The 13,494-nt window shown below is 32.8% G+C and overlaps 1 pseudogene; it reads right to left on the bottom strand.

The window, feature by feature from the left end:
- Positions 1-394: 394 nt before the first annotated feature.
- LOC120165092 lies at positions 395-9,032 on the bottom strand (annotated as a pseudogene).
- Between the last annotated feature and the right edge of the window lie 4,462 nt (positions 9,033-13,494).

Genomic DNA, 13,494 nt, shown 5'->3' with positions numbered 1-13,494 from the left:
TTGATTTAAATTACAATTTCCTTAATTAAAGACAACTGAAAATTAATTAGTACCGAAAGGACAATTCAAGGGTGTTAACCCTTCCTTGACTGTAACCGACTCCCGAATCCGACATATCTTTAGTAAGATTCAAATTAGGTAAGAACTAAGGTGTCCGATCAACCCATTTTTATTCGTAAAATAAATGACCGGTAACGACTCTAACCATTACATTCAAGTCGAAGCCCAATTCCGGACCCATGGTTCGGACAAGAATAGAATAATATTACTAAAGAATCTAAAAGGTTATAAATATATTAGCGTAGAAAATTAGACAGTATTATAATTTATATGTACAAATATTCTGTTTCTTTGAAGAAGAAATAATGCAGGTCAATGGCTACTCAATTATTACTCATCCCAAAACATGGCTATTGAAGATCGGAAGAGGCTATAGAGATTGTTTATTACAACTCAATTAGTATTAATTAATTATAAAAGTGGGTATAATCCAATCCCAACCATCCTTTTAATTAACAATAACTGGTGATAATTGATTGGATGATGGTCCAAACTCAAAAGTGGATGGTCAACTGCTTCAGAACAAACCTACTACTGTAATCAAATGTGCCAGCAAAGATGCGAATCGCCTTAAAGATTGTTCTATGCATATGAGTGATGTCTGTGGCCATCCTTCTCCCTTGAAGAATATGATGAGCCACGATAATCACGATCTGAAAACAGAAACAGGTTTCAGATTGTGAACTAATCCATAGTGAAACTGAAACTTTTGTGGGAAGCTAAAGAAACATATACCACGTGATGAGTGGTGCCTTGATTTTTCAGAGTGCCCCCCCCCCCTGAATAGAAGATCATAGTAGTTACTGGTTTAGACAAATCATATACGAGGTAGTGTAATTAAAATCAGAAATATAGAATCTATTCACGTTACAAGAATAAAAGAAACAACCTGAATCCTTTGTTCGATGCCCTTGATCCTTGAGTTTATCTCTGTCCCTTTCAGTCTCGTCTCGCTCTCTTTCCCTGTCACGATCTTTGCTCTCTCCCTGTCTCGCTCTCTTTCTCTGTCCCTCTCCCTTTCCCAGTCCTTGCTATTTTCTCCGCTTGATTCTGTCTTATGATCAGACTTGGATTTATGCCTGGGTTCTTCTCTTGCACCACCCTCTGCAGGCATGCTCATCACTCTGCTTGGATTCTTTCAGATTGTCATCACTCTGCTTGGATTCTTTCAGATTGTCAAGAGCCATTTTGATTTTAGCTTCTTTGGCTCCCTCTGTTTCCATGTCAGTTGCTACTACATTGGTGTCTGAAGCATTGGCATTATTATTAGTTATCGGACTCGGAGGGAATTTCCTGCAAAACAGTAACAGAATTTCACTTTGACCTTGCTTGATTACCCTAAAGAGCTCATTTATGTCGAAAGTACCTAACTAGCTATATCATATGATAAAGTTCTGGAATTCCTCAATGCTACCCTTACTCTTTCATGACATAGGTGTAGCCATTACATAACCATAAAATTAGTGATCCAGCTGATCACCTAGATAAGACATTAGCAGTACTTTCTGCACATATCACCGCATGCTTGGAGATATAATAAAAAAAATTCAGAAACATATATTTTAGCTGCACGTCCTACCAGTGAAACTAAAAAAAGGGGGAGAAACTAAAAGTTGGATTTACCTTTGGAGTCGTCTGAGATTGTGAATCTGCAGATCTGGTGGAAAATGTAAATGGTTTTCCGTCCTTACAGACAGGGATGTATTGAGCCTTGGGAAGGCTGTACAAATGAGCCAGAACCCTACAAACCTCATCAATCCCAGACCTCTCTGCATCAAAAGCCTTCCACTATGGTGGGTTCTCAGGAAGGGGTACTTGGAACCTGCGAGCAGTAGCATATACAACCCCACATGCCACAATTTTTTCCTATTTCCAGTTACATAAAGAAAATATCTGCTCTACAAACATTACGCTCGGTGTTAGATTTTTCAAATCAATGCTCCATGGTTGTCACGTGAAATTCCTACATTCACTGGAACGACTGTAACATTATGGTAAGAACAAATTCCAATATCTATTTCCACAGAGTTATCAATTCGGGATTGAACTATCTACATAACTTCAAATATTAACTAATCATAACAGCAGAGCCTTCTTGGTTTACATACGAACGCTTAGCATATAGAATTAATGCAGAACATAGTAGTCAATATTTATTATGTAAAATAACTAAACGAGCAAACAAAACATGCACTAACAAGAGAAACATTGTAATTGGTTAGGGGTTGCATTGCAAAAATACCTATCATTTAATAGATTCCATGCTTCCTGCCTCAACTCAGGAGGTGTTCCAAGGGTTGATAGTTTGATATGAACTTATGGGGATGCTCGACATGGCAAACAAAACCCATCTCCTTCAGTATGTGTCTTTCCGTTCTGCTCAATTCTGCTTTCAAATCTGAAAATTTCTGCAAATAAAAAACAGGAAATATGAAATAATCACTATGAAGAAAGCCTACCCAATGTGCTCTGAAAAGGAAGTGCTCAATTTGTGTAGAAATCAGAGTAATGGTATAGAAATCAGAGTAATTCTCTGTATTTTCTTATTATTTTCAATATGACAGATTACATATTTATATACAAAATATCTCTCTAAAGTAGGAAACTCTAAGAAAGGAAAAATAATAATTCTAGGATATGATCCCTTAAAATAAGGGATTGTAAAAATCTATTTACAAAATCATATCTCTATAGGAATGGTAACAAATCATATCTCTATAGGAATGGTAACAAATCATCTCTATAATTCCTACACTCTCCCTCAAGCTGGAGAATATACATTGTATAATCCCAGCTTGAATAAGAATTTATTGAAAACAGGCTTTGGCAAAGCCTTAGTAAGAATGTCTGCAACTTGTTCTTCTGAAAGAATGTATGAAAGTGTGGCTGTCTTTTTGTTAACTTGATCAGCAATAAAATGCCTATCAATCTCAACATGCTTTGTCCTATCATGTTGAACTGGGTTCTTGGCAATTTGAATAGCAGATTGATTATCACACAAAACTTCAAAGTGATCCTCTTGATTAGTGACAAGTTCTTTCAGTAGTTTAAGTAGCCAAATTCCTTCGCATATTCCCAATGCTAGTGCTCTGAATTCAGCTTCAGCACTACTTCTTGAAACGACAGATTGTTTCTTACTTCTCCAAGTTGTAAGATTTCCCCAAACAAAGGTGCAGTAGCCACTAGTGGATCTCCTTTCAGTAAGATCTCCGGCCCAACTAGAATCTGTAAAGATCTTAACAGTTCTGTCTTGTATTTTCTTAAACATTAAACCGTGTCCTAGAATTTTCTTCAAGTACTTGAGAATTCTATTTGTTGCTGCCATATGCTCTTCAGTAGGATTGGTCATGTGTTGACTTATCACATTTACAGTAAATGTTATATTTGGCCTTGTCAAGGATAAATAAATTAGTTTCCCAACTAATCTTTGAAATTTCTCTTTGTCTACTAAGGACCCATATTCTTTGTTGAATTTCAAGCTTGCCTCCATTGGTGTATCATTCGGCTTACAACCAAGAAAACCAGTTTCTTTGAGTAAATCAAGTACATATTTTCTTTGGTTAATCACAAGTCCTTCTTTTGACTTGCCACCTCCATTCCTAGGAAATACCTTAGCTTTCCCAAGTCCTTAGTTTCGAATTCCTTATTTAACAACTTCTTCAAATTGCAAATCTCTTCTTCATCATCTCCAATAAGAATTATGTCGTCTACGTACACAATAAGGATAGTTTTCTTATTTGTAGAAGTTACCTTGATGAAAAGAGTATGATCGGCGAGAGACTGCTTGTAGCCGTTTTTTAGGATGACTTTAGTGAACCTCTCGAACCAAGCTCTGGGTGATTGTTTTAACCCGTATAGAGACTTGTTGAGATTGCAAACCTTGTTGCTACCTTCAGCAGACTGTAAGCCAGGTGGCATTTTCATATAGACTTCTTCTTCTAGTTGGCCATTAAGAAAAGCGTTTTTTACATCAAGTTGGTGTAATTGTCAATCGCAATTTACAGCCAAACTTAGGAGAACTCGAACAGTATTCAGCTTCGCCACAGGTGCAAAAGTTTCTGTGAAATCTATCCCATATGTTTGCTTAAAACCTTTGGCCACTAGTCTCGCTTTGTATCGTTGAATGCTACCATTAGAGTTATACTTTACAGCAAAGATCCATTTACAGCCAACAGCTTTTTTCCTTGAGGAAGGTCTGTAACAGTCCAAGTAGCATTTTTCTCTAGTGCAGAAATTTCCTCTTCAACAGCCCTTCTCCATTTAGAATCTTTTAGAGCTTCAGTTATGCTTGTGGAAACCTGTTCTTTATCCAAGGTTGCTGTAAATGCTTGAAAAGAATGCATCAGAGAATTATAACCAGCAAATTTTTCAATAGGATGCTTGGTGCACTGTCTAACCCCTTTTCTAATAGCAATAGGAAAGTCATCTAGAGCAGTGGAAGTAGACTTACTGATTTCTTCTTCTATTTCGGCAGCTGGACCCAAATCCAATTCTCGGCAAGAATCAGATTGCAAAACAGCCTCAGGAATGTGTTTTCTTTTCCTTGTATAGAAACAGAGTTGTTTGATTGGTGTTGTTTGTGGAAGATTTTGAATGGGAGTACGTGTATTTTCAGGAAGGGTATTTAAAGTGGGTATGGGTGAAGTAGTGATAGGAACTACCGGTGGATCAATGGGAGTAGTTACAGGTGACAAATCTATAGGTAAAGACAAGGATGATGACAATTCTGAAGGTTGAGAATGAAAAATGGGTGGAGATACCTGATATGGTTGAAAATCCCTCCATGTCTCCCCCTGAATTTCAGCCTGAATGAAATAGGAATCCTGCTCATAAAAAGTGATATCCATAGTGGTGAAAAATCTTTTAGAAGGAGGATGATAGCATTTATAACCCTTCTTGAGTGAAGAATACCCAACCAATACAACTTTATAGACTTAGGATCTAACTTGGACTTATTAGTAGCAGTGTTTTGGATAAAAACAGTACAACCAAATATTTTAAGAGGTAGAATGGAGGATATAGGTTTAAAATGTGGAAAGTATTGTAAAAATATAGATTGAGGTGTTTTAAAGTGTAAAATCTTACTAGGCATTCGGTTGATTAAATATGTGACAGTTAATAAGGCTTCCCCCCACAAATATTTTGGAACATTAGTGGTAAATAGAAGTGAACGAGTAACTTCAAGGAGGTGTCTATTTTTCCTTTCGGCAACGCCGTTTTGTTGTGGGGTTCCAACACAAGAACTAAGCTGAACTATACCCTTTTCCCTGAAAAAAACACCCAAAGACTTAGCAAAAAATTCACTGCCATTATCAGATTTAAAGAGCTGAATTTTGGTTCCAAATTGAGTGAGAACCATGTTATAAAATTGGGCAAAAACACCAGCAGTTTCGGATTTATCTTTGAGCAAATAAGTCCAAGTTATCCTACTGTGATCATCAATGAAAGTGATAAACCACTTACAATTATCAACATTCTTCACCAGAGAATGACCCCAAATATCACTGTGGATCAAGGCAAAAAGGTGAGAAGGTTTGTATTTAGAAGGAGAATAAGATGATTTAGTGTGTTTGGCAAGAGAGCAAACTTTGCAAGAAAAAGAAGTTGGCTTTTTATTAATGAATAGAGTAGGAAACAACTTTGCAAGATAATGGAAACTAGGATGGCCTAAACGAAAGTGCCATTGCATAACGGTATCATTTTGTTCTAAAGCGGTGAACGATTTAGAGATCTCGGTTGTAGTAGATGAAGGGAGGATGTAGAGGCAATTCTGCAAGCTGGCCTTACCAATCATCTTCTTCGAGTTCAGTGCCTGCAAAGTACAGTCAATATCAATAAAAATTGCATAGCAGTGCAAATCGATGGAAAGTTTACGAACTGAAATGAGATTGCAAGCCAGAGTTGATACAAAGAGAACATTTTTAAGTGTCATATGTTCATTGAGAACCACAGTGCCATGACCTTCTATTTTGCACATGGAACCATCAGCCGTTTTGACTGCCTTACCGACGTTTGGGAAAAAGTTATAAAACAACCCCTTGTTACCAGTCATATGATCCATTGCACCAGAATCGAGGATCCAATTAGGAGTCAACTGAGAAGATAAAAAAGTTGTAGGATAAGGGTTACCTTCTGATTCTTTTATGACCAGATTACTTTCACAAGGCCCCTGAAACTTTTCAAACAGTTTCTGAAGTTCAACAATCTGTTCTTTGGTGAAGCGAGTGACAGAGTTGGCAGTGACTAGGCTAGATTAATTATCTTGAGAGGTCTTGGACTTCCAGTCCTGAGGTTTACCATGAATCTTCCAACACTTCTCTTTAGAGTGGCCGGGCTTTTTGCAATGTTCACACCAAGGTCTCCCCCGTTTCGAAGTATTAGATGATTGATGAGTAAGTAAGGCAGATCCTTCAGGAGTGGAATATGGTTCATCAGGCAGCATCACACACCGGCGACTTTCTTCCTTCTTGACAATAGCGAAAGCCTCTCGAAGGGAGGGAAGAGGAGAAATAGCCAGTACTCGGCCACGAACCTCGTCCAATTCCTTGTTTAAGCCTTGGAGAAATTGAAAAAGTATTCGCTGTGTTACAATTTTCTGGTAAAGGGTAGCATCTCTTGGATCTGCCCAATCATGTTGTGCATACAAATCTAATTATTGCCAAAGGCCGGTTAAGGTATTGTAGTAAAGAGTGACAGGCATGGTTCCCTGTGTGAGAGTGGTTGCTTGATTTTCAATGTGATATAACTCGGCAATATTATCAGTGCTGGAGTATGTTTCGCGGACTGCACTCCAGATTTCAACGGATGTGTTGTACAGAAGAAAATTTCTGCTGATACTCGGGATCATGGAATTGAGGAGCCAAGTCATAACTTGACCATTGTCACGCATCTACCTAGAAAAAACATTGTCAGTCACAGCAGGCTTTTGGATTTCACCAGTAACATAGCCCAATCTTTCTCTGCCTAAGAGAAAAATTTTAACCGATTGGGACCATTCAAGAAAATTGTTGCCATTCAATCGATAGCATGTAATAACCAGACCGGATGATTCTGTTTGAGTGTTAGAATCAGAAAGATTTTCTGGATTTGAAATAATCTCCTGAGTTAACAAAGGAGATGTAGGAGAAGAAGTTGCAGACGTGGTCTAGGTTGGAAAGAAACCGTAACCTAAGCTGATACCATGTAGAAATCAGAGTAATGGTATATAAATCAGAGTAATTCTTGTATTTTCTTATTCTTTTCAATATGACAGATTACATATTTATATACAAAATATCTCTCTAAAGTAGGAAACTCTAAGAAATGAAAAATAATAATTCTAGGATATGATCTCTTAAAATAAGAGATTGTAGAAATCTATTTACAAAATCATATCTCTATACGAATGGTAACAAATCATATCTCTATAGGAATGGTAACAAATCATCTCTATAATTCCTACAATTTGTCCATATATAAGAACGTATCAATCTCACCTTTAAATATAGGTCTAAATGCTCTATCTGTAAGTTCTCTCTTCTACATTCCATTCTGCGGAAAACTATGATAACCTGCCTCGCTCTCCTAGGACTTTCCTCTAATTTTGATGCAAGCCACAAAGAGCTAGCTGCAACTATCTGCAAAGAAATTAAAATATGAAACAAGGGCAGATTTTTTCAATTTTTCTATTGACCAGGAGGAAAAGAAAACATATTTCCTGAAAGCTTAAGAAATTAGGCTGTGAACTCAATAAGAAACACCCACCATTACAACTCAAATGTGTAACACGGCAAATTCCTCATACACAAAAATAAAATCGTAGACAACTAACGCTAATTCTTCTCTTGCTCCCAATTTAAAACATCCAAAGAAATTATTAAAGGAGACGAACCTTGACATCAAAGCGGGAAAATGATTTCTTGCAATAAAAATGATGGAAAAGAACCCGGCCAGTGGCCATGACAGCTTGGCGCCTGTAGGTAGAAAATCAATGAAACCGAAAGTAATCATAATATTCCTTATAATATCTGATTTATATAACTAAAATTAAAACCAAAAATAAAGAAATAGTTACAATTTAAGTAATATTCCGCTTTCTTGGATGAGATCACAGCCATAGATTCTTAGTGTAGTTTCAGTTGCTTCATCTATGCCATCTTTACTTGAAGGTGAGTTCTTTAGCTGCTCGTCTGATAAGTAGAAGTTGTCAATCGCCGTATAGATCATTATTTCCTTAACCTTCAATTAACTGTTACAAAATGAAAGGGAAAAGAAAGAAAGAGTCAAATTTCTGCATTCTAATCGGCGTTTCAAATAGCTGTGGCATTGCAGTGTGCGGCAAGCCGGCCACTAGGGTAAGACCTCACTAGTGATTTGAACAAATTTCACATCAATAGAAGCAGATTGCGGCTGGAAATAGCAGTTTAACCAAAATGTCTACCACTTAGTTAAATCGATAGCTGTTACAAAAAAAAAATCTCCTCAACAAAGTAAAAGGAGAGATAGTATGAGATGAGACAGTAACAAGTCAAGCAGTACTAGGAATGAAAACAGAAAATTAAATATAAAAGAATGATGCAGATGCCGATACAAGATAACTCCAAAACCTCATTACTCATGAACAAATCAAATCTTCAAGTTAAATTTAGGGTTTCAAAAACTACCTTATTTAATTTGGTCCGCCTGAAACTTCAAGTCAAGAGAAGACTTGCTTTAGGACCTGGAGGAGGAGGAGAGGAATCAGCAGTAGGACCCAAAACAGAAAATCAAATATAGCAGAGAGCAGATAGCACAAACCGACTCAAAATTTCATGACTCAAATAGAGATCAAATCTTCAAGTTAAGTACAGGGATCCAAAAAGTAACTAATTAAAATTGCTGGTCCGTCGGAATCTTGAAGGCAATAAAGGGCTTACGTTAGGCACTGCCGGAGGAGAATTAAGCTGACTGAGATCAAACTAGGGAGAGAGTTGTTCGGCTACGAGAGATGACAGTGGCTACGAGATGAATGAGCAAAATTCGATTAGATTTAAAAAATTGTTTTTTTACTAGATTCGATTAGAAAAATTCAACTTAAATTGAGTTCGAATTATAATTTCATAAGTTCGACTCTACTTAAAAAAATTTAAATTCAAATCAAGTTGTAAAATACAACTAGAGAAACTCAAATAACACGAAAATTTTAGTAATTAGTAGATTGATTTTAAAGTTTAAATCGAAGTTTGAGTTGAGTCCCTCGATTTTTTATGGTATACATAAATCACATATGAAAAAATATAAAAAACTGTATATATATTGTATATGATTATAAAATACTATTTAAATTATAACTAAATAATTTCATAATATTATAAATATTTATAATTAAATTTAAATAGAAATTCAAATATTTGACTCGACTGGACTTAAATTTTATAAAACCGAGTCATAAAATATGATTCGTCAACTCAAATAACTCAAATTTTTTAATTCGATTCGACTAAATCGAACATTCACCCCTAGAATGGACCATTCTAAAAGAGAATCAATCGATAGACCGATTCATAATCCTACAAGATCATAAAGATCAATAATATCATGAAAAAACCACATTTAAATGGTTGATTTAGCCCAATAAAGATAACAGATTTTTTATTTAACCTATTAGGCAAGTTAAAATTTATTTTGAGATCTACGATATTTTTTACAGTGTTATTAGAACTCGTCACGTCGAGGTGACGAGTTCGAATAAAATATAATTTTTTTATTAAAATCTATCGTATCAAGTTGAAATATTAAAATAAAAAAATATTTTTTATTGAAACTCGTCACCTCAACGTGATGAACTCCATATCACTATAGAAAATACCATTTTAACTTACCTTAATGAGCTAAATAAAAAATATGTTATTTTTATTGGGCTAAATCACCATTCAAATGTGGTTTTTTCATGGTATTATAAAAAATCTATCGAGATAAAAAGTTAAAATATATTTTGACTAGCCCCTAATGAGTTAAATAAAAAAACACATATATCTTATTAGGCCAATTTTGCCTATTTGAATTGCAAATTACGAACTGGATAAATTGATTAGACCGATCTTCAAAATTTTGTGCTTCTTTTATTGGGCCAAACCGGGAAAAGGCTCAATACTAAATCCAGTCCAACTAAAAATTGAAAAGAAAAAAAATCTAACAAAATCGATTAATTATTTTTGAAAAATAAAATAAAAAGGCTATTATTAAAATTCGTTAGTGTTGAATCTTTGGAGGGTCTCGGTGATTAAAGGGAAAAACAATTTGGTCACCTAAGTTCGATTAACATAATTTATACGTGTGCACAAGTTTAAACTTAGATTTTTTAAGAAAATTATTACTATTGCATGAATCAAGCGTCTTCAATGGTCAAAGGTCTCAGGCCTGAGCATCAGGGACTACAAAGTATTTGAGCGTTGATTATCAAATGATTGAAATTTTTAAAACAAATACTATCACTTATAATCACCTTAAATTAAATAAAAAAGTTATTAATGTTGTTAGTTAATATTAATAAATTAATGATTAAATTTTTTTTAATCCTAAAGATGGGAAAAAAGTTATTTTAACTTATATATACAAAATTAACTTCTTTTTGATAAATATGAGACATATATAAGATATTATTTATTTATTCATTTGACATATGTGGTGCTAGAACTTAAGACCACACAGAATAACCATTAACTGAAATCGTTTGGTTTATACATAAGATTAAATCTTCGAATAATACAAGAATCCTATCGGTTCTATTATTTGATTTATACCGTGCGAATTTTTTAATCAAATCAAAAACTTGTATTTATCTTTTTTTAAAGTTTAAATATATTAAGGATTCTTGTACTATTTTATAATGTAAAATTTAATTGTATTCTTATAAAATTGAGTCTATGTATTATTTTTATTTAAAAATGAACATTTCATAATAACTTATGTTTAACTTTACGATTAACTTTTGAGCTTGCAACTATAAAAATAAATATAATAACATTTTGATCTCTTATATTTATACGTTTTTTACCATATTAAACCTTTAGGGATGTTTGGTACACGAAAAAGATCATTATCAGACAATAATTTATTACCAATAATAGTATTTTTAGGTTAAAATGGTGAGAATTACCTCCAAATTCTTAGCTATGAATAATTCTCACAACTTTAAACACGAATACCCTTGTAATAATAAATTTATTCATATAAATCATTCTCAATTCTTATTCTTCATGTTTTACTTAAAATTATAAACTTAATAATAATAATAATAATAATAATCAAAGAGTTTGATTTAGTAAAATATTAATAAATTTGAGCAAGTTAAATTATTTTATATTTTTAATATTTAGTATATTAATTATTTTATAATTTTATGAGATGAAAATATTATTATTATAAAAATATTATTAAAAATAATATATTTGTCCACTAGAGATTACAATATTATATTATATTATATTATATTATATTATATTATATTATATTATATTATATATATTATATTATATTATATTATATTATATTATATTATATTATATTATATTATATTATATTTATATATATTATATTATATATATATTATATATATTATATTATATTATATTATATTATATTATATTATATTATATTATATTATATTATATTATATTATATTATATTATATTATATTATATTATATTATATTATATTATATTATATTATATTATATTATATTATATTATATTATATTATATTATATTATATTATATTATATTATAAGTTTGATATACTAATTATATTAATTATATGTTAAAGATATTTTTTTCTTTAAAGTTAGATAATGTAATAATTAAAATATTTTTTATAAATTTTCATTCAAATATTTATAATTTAATATTAAACTTTTACATGCTTAAAAATATATATCACAAGGATAATTTTGGTAAAATATGCAGTCAAGTAACCTTATATTCCTCCAACCAAACACTGTAATTTTGCATTCCTATTATACAAACCAAACAGGGTAACACAACATTTTCAGAGTAATGTTACATTCCTATAATCTTATTCCCAAAGGTAATCTTACATTTCGTGAACTAAACACACTCTTAAAATATTATAAATATAGATTATTGAAAAACTATATTATTCGGTTAATAGTATTTTGTTTAATTTTTAATATTAATAGTTGTTGAGTTAATCGATCGATGGAATCGGCCAAGAGGGGTGAATTGGTAATAAAAATTTTGGTGGAAGCTTTTGCAGAAAATTGAAAGTAATTGCACAGCGATTTACAGTGGTTCGACTTTATCAACCAAAGTCTACGTCCACTACTTTAACTATCCACACTAAGGATTTTCCAACAAATTCACTAATTTGTTCTTTCTTTTGAGGCCAAAGAGATAACCTAACAACTCTCTCAAGAATATACCCAAATTCTTGAGAACACTCTTTTCTCAAAGAGAAGATTACAATTTGCAAACTTACAAGAAAAACCTCACAAGGCAAATATGTTTGCACAATTCTAGAACAAAGAAAGAACACTCAAGAATAAATACAATTGAGCACAATAAGTGTTCTTGAAAGCAAAATGAATATTGAATGAAAAATAGGCTTGAAATGCTCAAACTTGAGGTTTGATGTTTTCTCTTTGATTCTCTCTCGATTCTAGTTGCTTGATGTTTCTTGTTTTGATCAATGGCTTATAAGCTTGTTTAAATACACCTTGAATCACTTCTTAACGTTGGGGATGATTAGTGGAGTCAATAGAGTCGTTATTGTGTGAAAACAATTAATAAAACTGGTTGGGAGCGTTGGTGCATCGATGCATGACCATAGTGCATCAGTGTAAAATTCAAATATTTTGACCGTTGGAACACTTAGTGCATCGGTGCACCAAGTGTGCATCAATGCATAAAATGCATCCGATGTTTGAAAATAGCCTGAGTGCATCGGTGCATTGCTTGTGCATCGATGCATAGAGAGTGCATCGATGCATGAAATGCATTCGATGTTAAATTTATTCAATGGTGCATCGATGCATGAATTGATGCATCGGTGCATGCCTTTGAAAAATTGATTTAAGGCTTGATTTTGGTTCAAAATACTTTGTGAAAATTGTTTCAAAAATAGTTTAAGTACAAATCACAATTTTACACATTTAGTAAGGATTAAAATTGATCTTGAAAGACTTGGAGTAATAATTTGATATCCGATTAATAAATTCGAATATACCTTAGAAAATCATTTGTAAAATCTTAAAATTCATTTAACTTAATTTGTTATATCGAAATATCAAAATGTTTTCAACAATCTCCCCCTTTTTGATATAACAAAACACTTGAGTAATTTTAAGATTTTCTTTGAAAAACTATTTTGAAAATCAAGTTTGAAATTACTCCCCCTTACTATAACATTTTACACTTCTCCCCCTTTTTGTTAAATCAAAAAGTCTCTAAAATAACTTGA

The sequence above is a fragment of the Hibiscus syriacus genome, unplaced genomic scaffold (genome assembly GCF_006381635.1).
Source record: "Hibiscus syriacus cultivar Baekdansim isolate YM2019G1 unplaced genomic scaffold, ASM638163v2 tig00111569_pilon, whole genome shotgun sequence".
Classification (NCBI taxonomy): Eukaryota; Viridiplantae; Streptophyta; class Magnoliopsida; order Malvales; family Malvaceae; genus Hibiscus; species Hibiscus syriacus.
The sequence above is the reverse complement of the archived record's forward strand: the minus strand, read 5'-3'. Positions and strand labels throughout refer to the sequence as shown.